Raw genomic sequence first — 16,115 nt, forward strand, 5'->3', positions numbered from 1 at the left:
TTCCAGAGGACTGGGAAACTACAGCAGAGATTATCAGGGAAACAGGTAGGAAGGTGCTAGGTGTGTCATCTGGAAAGAGGAAAGACGGTAAAGAGACTTGGTGGTGGAATGAGGAAGTACAGGAATGCGTCCAGAGGAAGAGGTTGGCTAAAAGGAAGTGGGATGTAGAAAGGACTGAGGAAGGTAGACAGGAGTACAAGGAAGCGCAGCGTAGAGTGAAGAGAGAGGTGGCAAAGGCCAAACAGAAAGCTTACGATGAGCTATATGACAGGTTAGACACAAAGGAAGGAGAGAAGGACTTGTACAGGCTAGCCAGACAGAGAGACAGAGATGGGAAGGACGTGCAACAGATAAGGGTGATTAAGGACAGAGATGGAAAGGTGCTAACAACCCAAGAGAGTGTACAGAAAAGATGGAAGGAGTATTTTGAGGAGCTGATGAACGAGGAAAATGACAGGGAAAGAAGGGAGGAAGATGTGGTTGTTGTGGAGCAGGAAGTAGCAGAGATTGGAAAGGATGAGGTTAGGAAGGCTCTGAAAAGGATGAAGAGCGGAAAGGCCGTTGGTCCTGATGACGTACCTGTGGAGGTATGGAAGTGCCTAGGAGAGACAGCAGTGGAATTTCTAACGAGGTTGTTCAATAGGATTTTAGAGAGTGAGAAGATGCCTGAGGAATGCAGGAGAAGCGTTCTGGTCCCGATCTTTAAGAACAAGGGTGACACGCAGAACTGCAGCAACTATAGAGGAATAAAGTTGATGAGCCACACAATGAAGCTGTGGGAAAGAGTAGTGGAAGCCAGGCTTAGGAAGAAGGTGGAGATTTGTGAGCAGCAGTATGGTTTCATGCCCCGTAAGAGCACCACTGATGCCATTTTTGCTTTGAGAATGTTGATGGAAAAGTACAGAGAAGGTCAGAAGGAGCTGCATTGTGTGTTCGTAGATTTAGAGAAGGCATATGACAGGGTGCCGAGGGAGGAGCTGTGGTACTGTATGAGGTCGTCTGGAGTGGCAGAGAAGTATGTCAGAGTAGTTCAGGACATGTATGAGAGAAGTATGACGGTGGTGAGATGTGCTGTAGGTCAGACAGAGGAGTTCAAGGTGGAGGTGGGACTACACCAAGGATCAGCTTTGAGTCCTTTTTTGTTTGCTATGCTGATGGACAGGCTGACAGACGAGGTAAGACAGGAATCTCCCTGGACAATGATGTTTGCGGATGACATTGTAATTTGCAGTGAGAGTAGAGAGCAGGTGGAGGAACAGCTAGAGAGGTGGAGGTTTGCTCTGGAAAGAAGAGGCATGAAGGTCAGTCGTAGTAAGACAGAATACATGTGTCTGAACGAGAGGGATCAAGGTAGAAGCGTTAGGTTACAGGGGGCTGAGGTGAAGAAGGTGCAGGAGTTTAAGTACTTGGGGTCAACAGTTCAGTGTGATGGGGATTGTGGAAAAGAGGTGAAGAGGCGAGTGCAGGCAGGTTGGAGCGGGTGGAGGAAAGTGTCAGGAGTGTTGTGTGACAGAAGAGTGCCAGCAAGACTCAAAGGAAAGGTGTACAAGACAGTGGTGAGACCAGCTCTGCTCTATGGGTTAGAGACGGTAGCAGTGAGACAGAGACAAGAGGCTGAGATGGAGGTAGCGGAGATGAAGATGTTGAGGTTCTCCTTAGGAGTGACCAGGTTAGACAGGATAAGGAACGAGTACATCAGAGGGACGGCTCATGTTGCCTGTGTTAGCGACAAAGTCAGAGAAGCCAGACTGAGATGGTTTGGACATGTTCAGAGGAGGGATAGTGGATATATTGGTAGAAGGATGATGGAGATGGAGCTGCCTGGCAGGAGGGCAAGAGGACGGCCAAAGAGGAGATACATGGATGTCTTAACAGAGGACATGAAGTTGGCTAACGTTAGGGTAGAAGATGTCCATGATAGAGTGAGGTGGAAAAGGATGATTCGCTGTGGCGACCCCTGATGGGAAAAGCCGAAATATATATATATATATATATATATATATATACACACTTTTAAATAAAAAAAAAACAATGCATTTCCTGTTAAGCTTTTAAACATATTTTGGTAGTGGCTGAATCTCTTTTTTTATATTTTATTAATTGGCAGAAAATAATAAAACAAATACACAAATCTTGTGTCTCTTTCGGCTTTTCCCATCAGGGGTCGCCACAGCGAGACAACCTCTCCTTCGAGGATGAGTCGCATGGTATATTGGCAATGTTTTATGCCGGATACCCTTCCTGACGCAACCCTCTCAGTTTATCTGGGCTTGGGACCGGCACAGAAGCAGAGAAGGGAATAAGGAGTCAATTGCCTTGGCAATATCTTCTGACAGAAGATATTTCTTTAAACTTCTGGCAACAGCTGCTGCAAAAGTTTGGTGATTGTTCAATGAACTCTGTACCACAGTTTGGGTAAAACATCCTTCTGCTTTCCCTCTTTTTAAAAAACTCAAGCATCATCATTTAATCAGCATTATTGTACCTACCTTTTCCAGTTTTTATTCAGTTTCATCTCTTAACACTTAATTAAAATGTGTTTTCTGAAATGTTTCCCATCTTCTTTTGTTTCTTTTTATTTTGGAATAATTTTTTTGGTTTCAGGAATTTTGTTTTGTTTTGTCATTGTGATCTTTAACATGTTTTTGCACTGAATGATTTCTTGATGTGATTTATACTTCAGGGCCACTGTGCTTTGGTGCCTAATGTCACTGGAACAAATAAATGACTGTGAATCAAAAAAATAGGGTAAACATATGAATGAAAATATGACACCAGTACTACTTTTTTTTTTTCCAAATCTTTTTGTCTTTTAAACATGTGGTTCCGATAAAAGTCCTGAAGATTTATGGCTGACATCTTTAAAGCAGAAGTGAAATTTTACAGCGACACCTAAACGATAAAACCTGCTAAAAGCATATTCAGCAAAGTCTATTTTAGGTTACGTACTTCACCTCCACCATCGATAAAATGTTTTAATACCCAGAAGAAAACTGTTTTTTGTTTTTTTTATAGATAAATTATACAGAGAAGAAGAAATCCTTTAAGAGGCCTACCTTGAGGTTGAAGGTGTGAAAGTCATGGAGCATTCTCTCTCCTGAGACCTGCGACAGACAGAGCAGGAGGGATGAGATGTCAGTCACGATTAGGCTACAGTGCAATTACAGAGCAACTACTCTGACAGTGATTGATCAATGAGGAACTTCTTTAACGAAGACAAGGACTCTGGGGCTCACACAAGCAAATTGGTAAAAGTAAGAGGTCGCCATTGTTTCCCGGTTTGCTAAATGCTCTAGGAGGACCATTTGGTATGCAGCTGCAAAATTTCTAAAATACAAATACAGTATGTAAAGATGCAGATGTTATAGACAAAAAATACACATATTTCTAAACTTAAAAATTATTTGGCACTGATATTAAAGGCAAAGTACAAAAGTATGCAAAAATGTTTTGAGAAAAAAAAAATCACTCTCCAATTGTTAATTTAAATACAAAGTCCCACTCCGATCACCTTTTGATCTATTTACAAAGCATTCTTACTAATCTTTTCAGTATTATTATGCTGTTTTCAGCCAAAATAAAATAAAAAAATGTCGTTTTCAAGGAAATCACTTCTGCAGAACGACAGAAATTCATCGGAGTTGTGGGTGGGACTGTTGGCACAAAGTAAGCCCACCCCCACTTCCTGTCCCCTATCTCCTTACACGCTCTCTCGCTACCTAGTGTGGAGTAGGCCTGCACAATATACCGCAAATTTATCATTACCGCGACATCAAGCTGTGCAATAAGCATACCGCAAAAGACGGTGAAAATCACAATAAATGGTTATTCCTTAAATGTGCTAAAACAAACTCATGGCAGTTTTAAATATTGTACAAATGAAATAAATCCCTTTATGCATTTAACCAAGCGGAAGGACCCGTTTACGTTGTTGATCAATCAAATGAGCCCTTTTACGTTTGATCTTTGCCTCCTACGTCGACAAGGGTCATTTGGAGTATAATTTTTAAACTGTTGCAGTGAAATGGAAATGATGTTTTTGGTTGTTTTGCTATTTGTTTATATACCGCAAATTATATCGTTATCGCAATATTAATTAACCAATATGGCATATCGCGAGTTTTCCTCATATCGCGCAGCCCTTGTGTGGACTAAGCCCACCTCCTTCTTTTGATATATCTATGTACACGCTCTCCCACAAATTTACAGCCCCATCACAACCCCAACCTAACACTAAAGGTGCGACCAAAATGGCGAGCAATATCAGGGCTATCCAGCTGTAAAGTTGTGAGCCAGATGCCAGCTCAGACGAAGAAAACAAAGACGTACATGAATCTATTTATCTACAAGTGAATGCATCAGAATGGATCGGAGCAGGGAACATGTGGCTTACCCAGCATGTTTTTCTTTGTCACATATGACCACTCTGCTCTTGATTCACAATGATTTGAATAAATAAATACTCAGAAATGCAATATTAAGCTTGATCGTATTCATTATGTCCTCCATCATCAGAAAAAGGCTACAAGAACATGTCAAAAACAACCAAAACACAATTTTCATTTGAGTTTAATGGACGGGTTTAAAAGTTAAAGAGAAATAAACTCTTTTTGGACACAAAAAATACCCAACAACTTTTTTGCCTTATTCTTTGTATTTCTTTATTTTATTTGTAATGTAGGTAATTTGGATTGTTTGATGTGCAAAATCATATTTTATAGTGGGTCAAATTATGTCAAACCTAAATGCCTTTTTTGGGGGGGGGAGGGGGGGGAGATTACATTTTGATTAAGTATAGGAAAATTTCTGCATCGATTTAATATTTTTAACTAAAAACTATAAAATCACAGGCCTTTTTTTTTGTTAATGTGCACCTTGAGATGTCTTTTTTTTGTCACCTCTGCTGTAAACATATTTTCACATCTTTGAAAATGATATAAAAAAAATATAAAACCATTACATTGTGCTATATTGCTGCATGTATATTGTGAGATTTTATATTTCACATCCTTCCATCCAGTTTTTTAGGTTTTGGATTGCAGTGGACCTTCTTCGTAAAAACACCCAGACCTTTGTCCTTCCTCCTCTGGGGAGTCAAAGAGTCATTATCAGACCAAACGGGGGATTTTATCTCTTTGGTGTGCCAAAGAACATACACTTTAGATGCCCATAATGTCTCACTGAGGAAGGCTTCTGGTTGGCATTCTCACAAAAAATCCAAACCACTTCATTTAGCTTTTCTAAATGTGGAGGACTGGTTGTTTGACTCCCAGGTCATCCCCAGTGAGAATGCTCATGGAGCAAAGCACAGCCAGTCTGTGGAAGAAGCCCATTTTCATCACCTGTATCTTTGATTTCATCCGTTCGTTCACAACCCACAGCTCATGGCCACAGGGGAGGTTGAGAACATCAATAGCTGACTAGTAAATTAAGAGCTTAGCTGCCTTTTGAAAGTACTGCAAATGCTGCAGAGATCTGATGGTCAACCTTAACCCTTGCCATAAAAACTTACACCGTACTTTTTTGCAGGGTAATTTTTACCCGACATATTATACCTAACAATAAGTACTTACCATGAAAAAGATCAAAACATGACAACACAAGATAAAGTAAGAGTGGTTTTCTATTATTTTCAACTCTGGTATGTGTAACAAAATGAAAATGAAAAACATAGGGAGTTCCTAAAAATAAGCTTAAAATTAACTGAAAAAATAGGAATTTAAGAAAAAAGCAAAAAATACCTAAACAATATTAAAATGATACTAGAAACTTGGTCTTTTGTCCATCCCTTCCTGGGACAAGTTAGACTTCCCTGGTGAAGAAACAGACTCCTTGACACGCGACAAATTGAAATTCATGTATATAGTTTTGCTCGGGTTAAAATCACCCGGTGATAGTGATCTAGGGTTAAGTTCCTCTCTTTTTTTACCTTGTAGTAACAAAATCTCCAGGGGAAAGATGTACTTGCTTCAAGTTGCCTTTTCCTGTCTGAAAAAATGTGACCCCCGCCTCAGAGGTAAGAACTCATTTTCAAACTGCATCACAATCAAGAAAGAGCTGATAGCTTTTATTTATAAAACCTTAGAAGTACATCATCTGCATAAAAACAGACACATTTCCAAGCCTTTCAAAGCTCTCCACCACAAGTAATGTTGTCCATTAATGTGAGGAACAGAATCTGGGACAGAGCTAACTCGATAAAAAAATATGCCCCTTATGCCAACGTGATGCATTGGAAAATCTTAATTAGAAACCTTTTGAAAAAAATTGTAGGTAACTTCGGAGATGATCGAGTAGACTTTTCTGAGAATTGTTGCTGTTGTAGCTGGTAACCTATTGAAGTGTTTCCACGCTATGTTACATAAACTACCTTTGAGCTCCCAATGCAATTACAAACCTGCTGTATCACAGTCTCTTAAAATACCTTAGTGCAACAAGAATAGAGGCTTAAAGTTAAATAGCAAAGCTTCTAGAAAATTGTGTCAGTAAAAGGCTTTAACCCAGGTCTCATTGTGTCCTGACAAAACTGGGTTATACTGACAGACTGCTGATACCTATTAGTTAGGCACACAGTCCTCTCTCTCTTTTTTTTGCAAACTGGTGTACAGTAGTGCTTGTAGCCCAAAACAGGCAGAAACAGGGCAACTCAAACTGGACTGTCACAGCTTCATTGTTAAAACACAAGAGAAACAAGGAAATAAGCCCCTTGAGGCAGATGCTTCTTATGCCACTGTGTAGAAATCCAGTTTTTAATTGAACCCCATAATTCACTCCCTGTGAAAATCTGGCCCTGCCTTGCTGTCTGACCCACCATACGGAGGGACACATTGGCTCTCTGTTCTTCTTATGGCATGTAAACGTAGGTGAGTGGTGTGCTTCCCAACAGGAGTTGCCTTCTGGAGTAAAGCATCTCATACGTGCAAAAACATTTTTCTGTTTTTCACAGACAAGCACCAGAGGCATCCATCCGTTCAGTTTGCGGCGCTTCTCTGGAGTTTAACATACAAGGACGAAAATCTCCACGGCAACCTATCCCAGCCTTTTAGTTGTTTTTGAAGGTCTGCCATGAATGCCTTTCTATCCATGTCTGTAACACCTCACCAGGTATTGGCGTTGTCACAGGAAGTCAAACCCAGATCAGAGTTCCTCCCTTGCAGCTGAGGTCCACAGTCCAAGGTGGACCCCAGCTACCATTTGAAGGACTCTTATTTCTGCTGGATGTCTCTGTGATCTCATCAGTTTGTTTGGACCTGCACCTCATGACTACAGGTGAGAGGTATACTATTGGTTGACCCGTCTTTGATTGAGACCTTCGTCTTCTAAAACTATCAAATTTACCAAAATAGACCAGTAAAAACCTGAACACTGTGCCAATCCGTCAATCTCAAGCACCATCATTTTTAATAGTACTGATTTTATTCTGGCAAATGAAAATATATCTACAAAGCTAACCATATAAATATGTTACTAATTTTCTAGGGTTGTCTAATGTGTTGCGTTTAAGGTTGTTAAGATTGTTTAAAAACCCGCTCAGATGAAAATAGCTTTTTCAATAACAACTTTCACAAACCCATGTTTGTGACTATTACTGGGACTTTAACTTAAATGTCTGTATTAAAAACAAATTGATTATAGAGTCCTTTACTGTGATAAAGTGAGTCTGACCCCAAATACGGCTCGTTTGGTTGGTGGTTTTGTTCTTTTTCCTGCCCCTGCACAACAAAGTGTCCTATGATAAGGCCGGTTTACAGAGTTTGGCAACAGTTCAGTGAAATACTCCAATAATCCACATATTTCATGCGATTGTTGAAGTTGCTGAACTTGTTGAACACAACACTTGGTACAAATACACAATAGAACTTAGTTATTGTGTGGAAATTTGGTACTTTGGTAACTATCTGTCATTTTCTAATTTCTGATAGAAAAAGGAAAAAAAGGTTTTTGTCTTCTTACTGTTATTAAATGACATGTCAGTTAATACTTTAATGTGACTTAATAAAGTACTGCATCTTCTGCACTAAGAGAACATTGTGTTATATTATTAGATCATGTGTTTTTCCACTCATTCAGCTTTATAATATATATTGTAGCCTTAATAGACATATGGAAGACAAAAAAACGTGTTTATTCAGCAAAGCATCTTCCTGTAACTTGGTTCCCTTTACAGCTTATCTGAGCGACATCTGCTGTAACTACATTTCAATGATTTGCCATGCTCTCCTGTTCCCATAGAAACCAAGTCCAGTCACCCAATAGTTTTGAGGGTACAACATCTCTGTAAGTGTATTTAAGTGGACAGATTATAATGGATTCTGTTGTATGAGCAGTCTCTGAACATAATTGCAAGTAATCAGCACCTAGAGTGTTATGTGGCAAAGGGTTGCCATATTTAGCTGTATCAAGCAAAAATTTCTAAAGCGGTGAAAAGAAAAGTTCAACCAAAAGAACAAGAACGCACGGAAGTGGTGGAGGTACTTGTGTTGATTGTGTAACTGTAGACGTTTCATTTGTCCAGGAATACTTTGCATTTGCACTTCAGAGCCATTTAGGATAGGTAAAAAGAAAAAGACCATTTATACAGCAGTAGTTAATACCACTGAAATTTGTTGTATCATTGTACTTAAAGAAAAATCTGAAAAGTATAATATATTTCAAATAAAATAACAAACGAAGCCATGCCGTCATACACTTTTTACTTCCTTTCATGCTCATTATAGCCAACGTATTCGAGCCTTAGTCACAATTGTCTGTCTGGGTAGATAAGTATGGTTTACGGGCAAAAACATTGGCAAACCTCTTCGTCAAACTCAAGTGGCCCGCATAAAATATCAAGATGGTAGACCACTCTGTGAGCCTTTAGAGTGAGATTTTCCAAATTTTCAGGGGGAAAAAAATCAGTGAAACGCAGGCGTGCCGTACCGATTTCCTATTTTTCTAGACCTCTAAATCCTGCATAGTGCACAACGTGCACATCAGTGCTGTTCACGTGATAAGTGTGCGCCACTTGCGCACAGCCTCACTGGTAGAAATGAGGAAATGAGACAACTTGAGCGTAGTTTGTCTTGGCATCTTATGGGTGTCATACGGGTACGTCACGTACACAAATTGTGTGTGGAACATTTGCACGCCATCAGTATGAGGTCAATACTCAAACCTTATTAGAGTCAGGCTTAAAGGCATTGTATAGCAGCATCCCCCATACAGTATGTCATAAGTGCGTACAATGTAAATTATCCCCATGAACACTTCACAACCCACTTACCATATGCACAACATTGGAATGTTCCAACCCAAAAATCTGTCATTTTATTTCAGATTTTAAAAAAGAGAAGAGATCATTGCTTTCTTAAACTGAAAAACTAACAAATGCAATCATTTAAATCTAAAAGTCCTTAAAAATGCATGACACTACACTATTTATAGATAATTAGAGAAATGTGGATTTTTGCATACTTATTTAGACACAAAAAATGCCTATTTTAGGTTTGATGTCTGGTACAAGTCCCATGTCAGAAACAACGGCTGGCAGAAATAGTAAAAAACTCAACTGGTAAAATGTCTGCCAATGTACAGTGGAGCAAGTTTTGCAAGTTGCCCTACTTAAAAACATAAGAAAGGCCGGTAATTTTCATCATAGCTATACTTTATCTATGAGAGACAAAATGAAAATTAAAAAAATCACGTTGTCTGATTTTTAAAGATTTTTTTTTGTAAAAAAATGTCCAGAATTTTCTTAGAATTCAAAATTTTAGTATATGTTGGAAACGCACAAGTGTCCAGTACGAGATACATGTGTGGAAGAAATTAATTTATTCTACATCAGTTGTTTTACTCTCACACAGTTACATTTTCTATTTCTTTTTTCGATGTAAGTGGTAAAGGAGGTGTGTAACTCATTCCGACAAAAATTATATATTTTAAAACCTAAAAATAAGTTAAAACAACCTTACATTGGGAGTTTTCTTCTCCAGTGTTTGCATTATTTTTGTGTTTCTTCTGAATTATCTTGAACTGAGTATGATGTCAGCTTTTATTTTACATGATAACAGCAGATTGAGTCCCAGCTGAAGCAAACAACCTTTTTGCTTGTTTGCTTGCCTCAGCACTCACAGGCAGACGCTTAAATGCTCAGCATCCACCCAGAATGGTTCACGTGAGGGCCGCCTGAAGGGGGTGGTGGGGGGGGTGGGGGGGTTGATGCTGGTCCGGGGGAATTTCATGGCCATTCATCCCAGTAATGAGTCATGTCACTTTATATACAAAAAAGAAGAAATCTTTTCCCCCTGCTGGACAGACCTTTTGACACATTTTATTGCTCAGTGAGGCACAAAACGTTGAAATTTAATGCCAGCTCCAGGTAAAGTCAGTATATTTTCATTGTTTTTTTTATGCTTGAGAGTTCCACACTAGCCTTAGTTATGGAGCGTGTGGAGACGGAGCAGCATGGCCACTGCTAATTGCACATTGGCATGCTTTGGCCTGAAGAAGGCCCATTCATCACCCTTACAGCAGTGTCCAATCGGCTGAGCTACATACTGGACCTTTTTAGGCTCATTCGAATTTGGCTCCATTTCAGATTGTCAGCAGGTGGAACAGCGTTCAGTTTGCTTAAAAGCTTTTCTCATTTATCTATTGGGTTTATAGCCAGCCTTCTCTAACTCTGGGTAAAAAACAAAAACAAATCCATGTTGCTTGGTGCTCACGATGCAGAGTCCAAACACTGGTCAGAAGAGCACACGTTCAGTTCCCACCGTTCCCCTATGTTCAAGTGTCTTTAGGCAAGACACTGATCCACAGATTGCACCTGGTGGTTATAGGTTGGCACCAGTGTTTGGCAGAGGAGCCGCTATCATTGTGTTAACATATGTGTGAATGGAGCTCTGGGCCTTCTAAGAAGGTAGTAAGGCGCTTTATAAGTACACGCCATTTACACCATTATTTTAAACCATACTACAGAGTGATGGGTTTGCTAATTAACAAGGTGGCATGGTGTTAAACCTGAAACCCTATAAAATGCTATCTAAGACTGTATGTCACCCAAAGAAAACAACTTGCTTCCAGTTCCAACCTAATGAAGTCAATTCAGTCGCCACTTTTTGTGATATGGATGCCGCAATGTTGGAACCATTTGACGTTCTCTGTCATCTGGTGAGTGGTCTGAGTCATACGATTACACTTTATTTCAGAGAATTTGAGCAAAATACAGTGCTTTAGAGTTTGAGTTCAGACTTAAAAGAGTTTGGAAAATTCATGACTGTGAGTATATAAAGGTTTTCATTTAGTCAGAAATGTATGTTTAGGTTTAGAAAAGCGATAGCATTAGCCGTCCTATGGGAAATTCCATTATACGTTAGCATCAACCTACTAGTCTTCGGTTTTACTGCTGTTATTGTTAAATTTATACTGTAGATGTATCAGAGTAAATTAGCAATGTTCCATGAACCCTCCATTTGTATTTGTAAACTGTCTAGCAGTTTAACAGTTGTACACCATGATGGTTTCAAAGCTCGATCTCGCAAAATCTCACAAAATCTAATGAGAGTAGCGTTAGCACACTGAAGAAGAAAAGGCATCTAAGATCAATTTCTACTTTTATGGATTGATTATTGATTTATTACGCTTGGATTAATTCAGGTTGGTTAATAGATTTTATTAATCCAGCCCTAAAAGGATGCATATAATACAGAACAATAGGTTGAAAACTGAAACTGTCAGACAAGTTTGCCTTTAAAAATCAGAGCTTACAATACCAGTTAAATCAGGCAATATAAAATATCTAGGTATTTATTTTCCCCCCAAAATATCAGAACTGGTGCAGCTAAACTACACCCCATTACTGAAAAACATACAGGACGATCTGACATGCTGGACCAACCTGCCTTTGTCCCTTATGGGCAAGGTAGCCACGGTTAAAATGAAAATCTTACCCAAAGTTAATTATCTCTTCTCAATGATTCCCACACAACCGCCATTAAAATGGTTCAAAACATTAGACTCATCCATATCAAGCTTTCTATGGAACAATAAACCTGCAAGAATTAGTTTAAAAACTTTAAAATCTGCAAAAAGCTGTGGAGGATTAGAATTACCTAACTTCCACAATTACTTTCTTGCAAATAGATTACAATACATCTTAAAATGTACCAACTCATGGTTAGACTTGGAACAGGCGTTATGTGGAAAGATCAACCTGTCAGATCTTCCATTTATTAGTCAAATAGTTAAAAAACAGGATTGTTTCAAAAGTATTAATATAAATGCCACTTTAACAGCCTGGTGGGAATTTCTCAAAATATCAAAATCATCAATTCAACCGTGCAAAATGACACCCATCTGGAACAACCCAGACATCCTCATAAACAAAAAAATTATCCACTTCCCAGCTTGGCAAGCAGGGGGCATAAAACAACTAGAGCACATAATTATTGATAGAAGATTCATAACTCCCCAGGAACTTCAAGACAAACATGGAATATATAACTTCTTGGAATATCAGCAACTTAAATCAATTATTACTAAAAAGTTTAAATACAGAGACAACGATTTAAAGCTACCAGATGTAGTTACCACTCTGATCAATTTCTCAATGAATAAAACTCTCTCCAAAATATACAAACTTTTATGTAATTTAGATAACAATATTTCACTTCCGACAACAAAATGGGATGCGGATTTGAGCATCAGCACAGATGAAAGTTTTTGGTCAGAACTTTGTCTAAACACCTTTAAAATGACAAAAAGTCCAAATCTGCAGCTAATCCATTTCAAAACTCTTCACAGAATTTACTACACTGGACAGAGGATGTTCAAGATGGGTCTCAGTAACTCAGACATTTGTCAGCACTGTGACAGTAATCTACCCGACAATTACATGCATGCACTATGGTTCTGCACGCCTGTCCAGGCTCTCTGGCAGCAGGTATGTGCCGATCTATCAGTCTGGCTTAAGGTTTCAATCACAGCTTCACCGTCACTTTGTGTGCTTGGTGACATGAGTGCCATCGATGTAGAAGGAGGATTAGGCTCTATCATTTTCATAACTCTTTGCATTGCTAAAAAAACTATTTTAATAAATTGGAAAAGCAAAAAAAATATAAATATAAGTCAACACAGAAATCTGCTGCTTGATCATATCAGCTTGGAAAAAATGTCAGCCCAAAGTTCAAGTAACTTTGAAAGAATTCCGTCTCTCTGGTCTCCCATAGCTAACTCCGTGACTTAGGGGGTGGGGGGGGCATGGTCGTCGCTGCTCCTTGCCCTTCTGCCGTGGGCCGGGGTGGGGGCGGGGCCTCCGGTGCCTGGCCGGGGGTGGTGGGGGCTCCGTTGGTCGGGGGGTCGGGTCCGGCGCCTGGGTGGGGCGGCCTGGGGCGCTGTGTGGTCCTCTGGGCTTGGGTGTGGGGGTGCGTGGTGGTGGGGTGGGGTGGTGGTCTGGCTTGGATTGGGGGGGTGGTCCCTTTGCCTGTGCTGGGGGGGGGTTGGCGGGGGGCGCTGCTCGGGGGTGGGGGGCCCAGCGGCGCTGGATGGGCTTCCCGTCTACACCTGGGGCTGGGATCGGCCCTTCCCTGGCTCTGGGGCGGGACGGGACAACCCTCTTGGGGCTCCCGGTCGCTCTGGGTGTCATCCGCTTCGGCTGCGGGGTCTGGGGGTGGGGTGGGGTGGGGGTCTTGTCGGCCCTGTCCTGTGGGGGGGGGGGCATTCTGGGGGAGGGGGGGGGGGGGCACTATTGGTACGGGGCAGGGGGGGTTGACGGGTCGGGGTCTCCGCTGAGGCCATCGGCGGTTTCCCCGGCCGGTTGGCTGCCTCGGTCCCGTCGAGGCCTGACCAGAGCTCTTCTAGGGCCGGCGTTTGGGGGTGGGGGCCTGGGCTTGCTCCGGGGGGGGGCCGGCGCTTTCTGGCTCCCCTCTCTCTGTGTGGGGGTGGTGGTGCTGGGCCTGGGGTGTCTGCGCCTCCGGGGGTGGGTCCCCGGGGCTGGGTGGGGCGGGGGACGGCTGTTTGACCACCGGGGGACAGTCTATCATCTGTCCCCAACTTACCCCCTTCCTCATATAACCTCATAATAGGGTGAGGGGGTGGGGGGCTTAGCCTGCGATGAGCCTTGGGGGGGGGGGTTTACTAGGCAGTGGCCCCCCTCCTGTGGTTGCCGTATGGAGTGGGCCCCCCCTCTTTCGGTTTTATTTGCACCTTAGACATGTAGGGCCCTTGGTAGGGGGGGTGCTTGGACATCACTGCCAGCAAGCAGCGGATGTCCTCCTAGCACCCTACCCGCCAATTTTAACCGCACCTTAGACATTTAGGGCCCCTTGGTGGGGAGGGTGAGGGGACGTCACTGTGAGTAATCAGGAGATGTCCCCTTAGTGCCCTACCCGCCAATTTTAACCGCACCCCCCTTAGTACACACACCCCTCCCCCCTCAATATATACATCCCAACATAAACACACACACACATGCACACACACACTCTCTCAAACACACATACACGCACACACATTTTGCAAGGAAGGTGGGACCTAGGACCATCTGTCCCCTGCCTCTTCCCTGGTGGGGGGTACGGGCCCCTTTGCAACGGCGGCTGTGTCCCCGGGGTACCGGCTTCCTGGGCCCGGCGGTGCTCTCTCCGCGCGGTGGGGGGGTTCACATTACATCTGAGCCGGGGGTGTTCGTGTCCCTGGGGGGTGGGTTCTGGTCCTTGCTCCTGAGTGCTGGGCCCTGCCAAATTTCCAACTGTGGCCGAGCCTGGTCGGGCCATATTTACAACACCCCTTGTGGGCCCTCTTTTTTCCCCGGGGTTCCCCCCTCCTGGGCGGGGGCGGCGGGCCCCTGCCTCGCTCCTCCCTGGACCAACCGTGGGCCGGGCGGATGGCTGCCTGGAGTGCGGAGTGGGTCTCCCTTGGGGGGTCCTGGCTCGTACCTGGGGTTGGAGCGGGGGGATGCCCGGAACTCCTGGGTGGTGGTGGGGTGCTCGTCTGGGGCTGTGGGCGTCCTTCTCCGGTGGGGCCCTGCGTTGGGTTCTCCCGGCGCGGCGGGGGGGCTGCTCTCCTGGTTGGGCTGGGGCGGCGCCCTCTTTCCCTCCGTGCCTCCCTGCTCTCTGGCTCTGGGGGCCTTGCGGCGGCCCTTCTGGCCCTGGCCTGGGTGGCGGGCTTGGTCGCCCGGGCGGCGGTTGTTCCCTGCCGGTTCCCGTGTGGCGTTGAGGGGATTCCGGCTGCCGCTGCTGGTGCGGTGGGGGTCTTGGGGTGGGGATGGCTGGGCACTCTCCCTCCTTCTTTTCACGTTCCACCATCCATTTTAGAAGAACATAAACACTCACCTGAGCACAGGTGTTAGCTCAACAGACTGAATGACTGAAATATTTCACACTAGTTGGTTTTAAGGCATAAGTATGCGTGTGAACACTATCTGTTTTGTGTACATGTCGACAGGTGGACATTTTTGCAACTAACAGGTGTGTTTATAACATTTGAGTGTGTGTGTGGACAGGCTCCGCCCTTTTTTTTTTGTTTTTTTTTTACATTTAAACCTTACCATAATGATTAACAACCAGTAAACTTGTTGCTTTATGCTGCTTCATGGTCTTATCCCCCTTCCCCTCCTATTATCACCCCCTACCCCCCCTCTCTCTAACGTCCCTCTCTCTTCTTCCCCTCTTTCCTTTTCCGTCCGGTCCAACACCAAAGATTTTCAGACATGTTTGAAATTAATAAAGTTTGGCCTCAATTACAAAAGGGGTTTATTCAGACATACCTTTGGTTTGTCTGAAGATTAATAACCCCTCTTGTTAAAGTAAAATATGTCCAACCCAAGATGCCCTCAGCTCTCATCTGACTGCCCAGCTGTTGGACAGGACAAGTTATAAAAAAAAAAAAAAAAAAAAAAAAAAAAAAAAAAAAAATCAGAGCTGAGCTCCAAACTCGGAAAGCAGGAAGGGAGGTTCTTAATGAAGAAATGCAGGTTAAATGTAATGGAGTCAATATATTTTAAAACTGCAATGGCCTGATGTTGTGTTGTCCAAATATTTTACAGACTATCTATTACATTTGATATGTGTGAAAAGATACCTTATTCCTCACATAAAAGCCTTTGTTCAGACATGGGAGGGAAATCTAAAGAATATTGTCGG

General features: G+C 42.7%; 1 protein-coding gene across 12 annotated transcripts in view; it reads right to left on the reverse strand.

Annotated features, from left to right (window-relative positions):
• Nucleotides 1-16,115, reverse strand: part of LOC101165843 (receptor-type tyrosine-protein phosphatase delta) — a 496,394-nt gene that overhangs the window by 242,847 nt on the left and 237,432 nt on the right. For all 12 annotated transcript variants that reach the window (XM_078936119.1, XM_078936115.1, XM_023966324.2 and 9 more), the window contains one exon: nt 3,057-3,104. The gene's annotated coding sequence lies outside the window, so the exon portion shown is untranslated. The remainder of the gene's footprint in view (nt 1-3,056; nt 3,105-16,115) is intronic.

This window comes from Oryzias latipes, chromosome 18 (genome assembly GCF_053564925.1).
Source record: "Oryzias latipes strain Hd-rR chromosome 18, Olatipes_Hd-rR_3.1".
Classification (NCBI taxonomy): Eukaryota; Metazoa; Chordata; class Actinopteri; order Beloniformes; family Adrianichthyidae; genus Oryzias; species Oryzias latipes.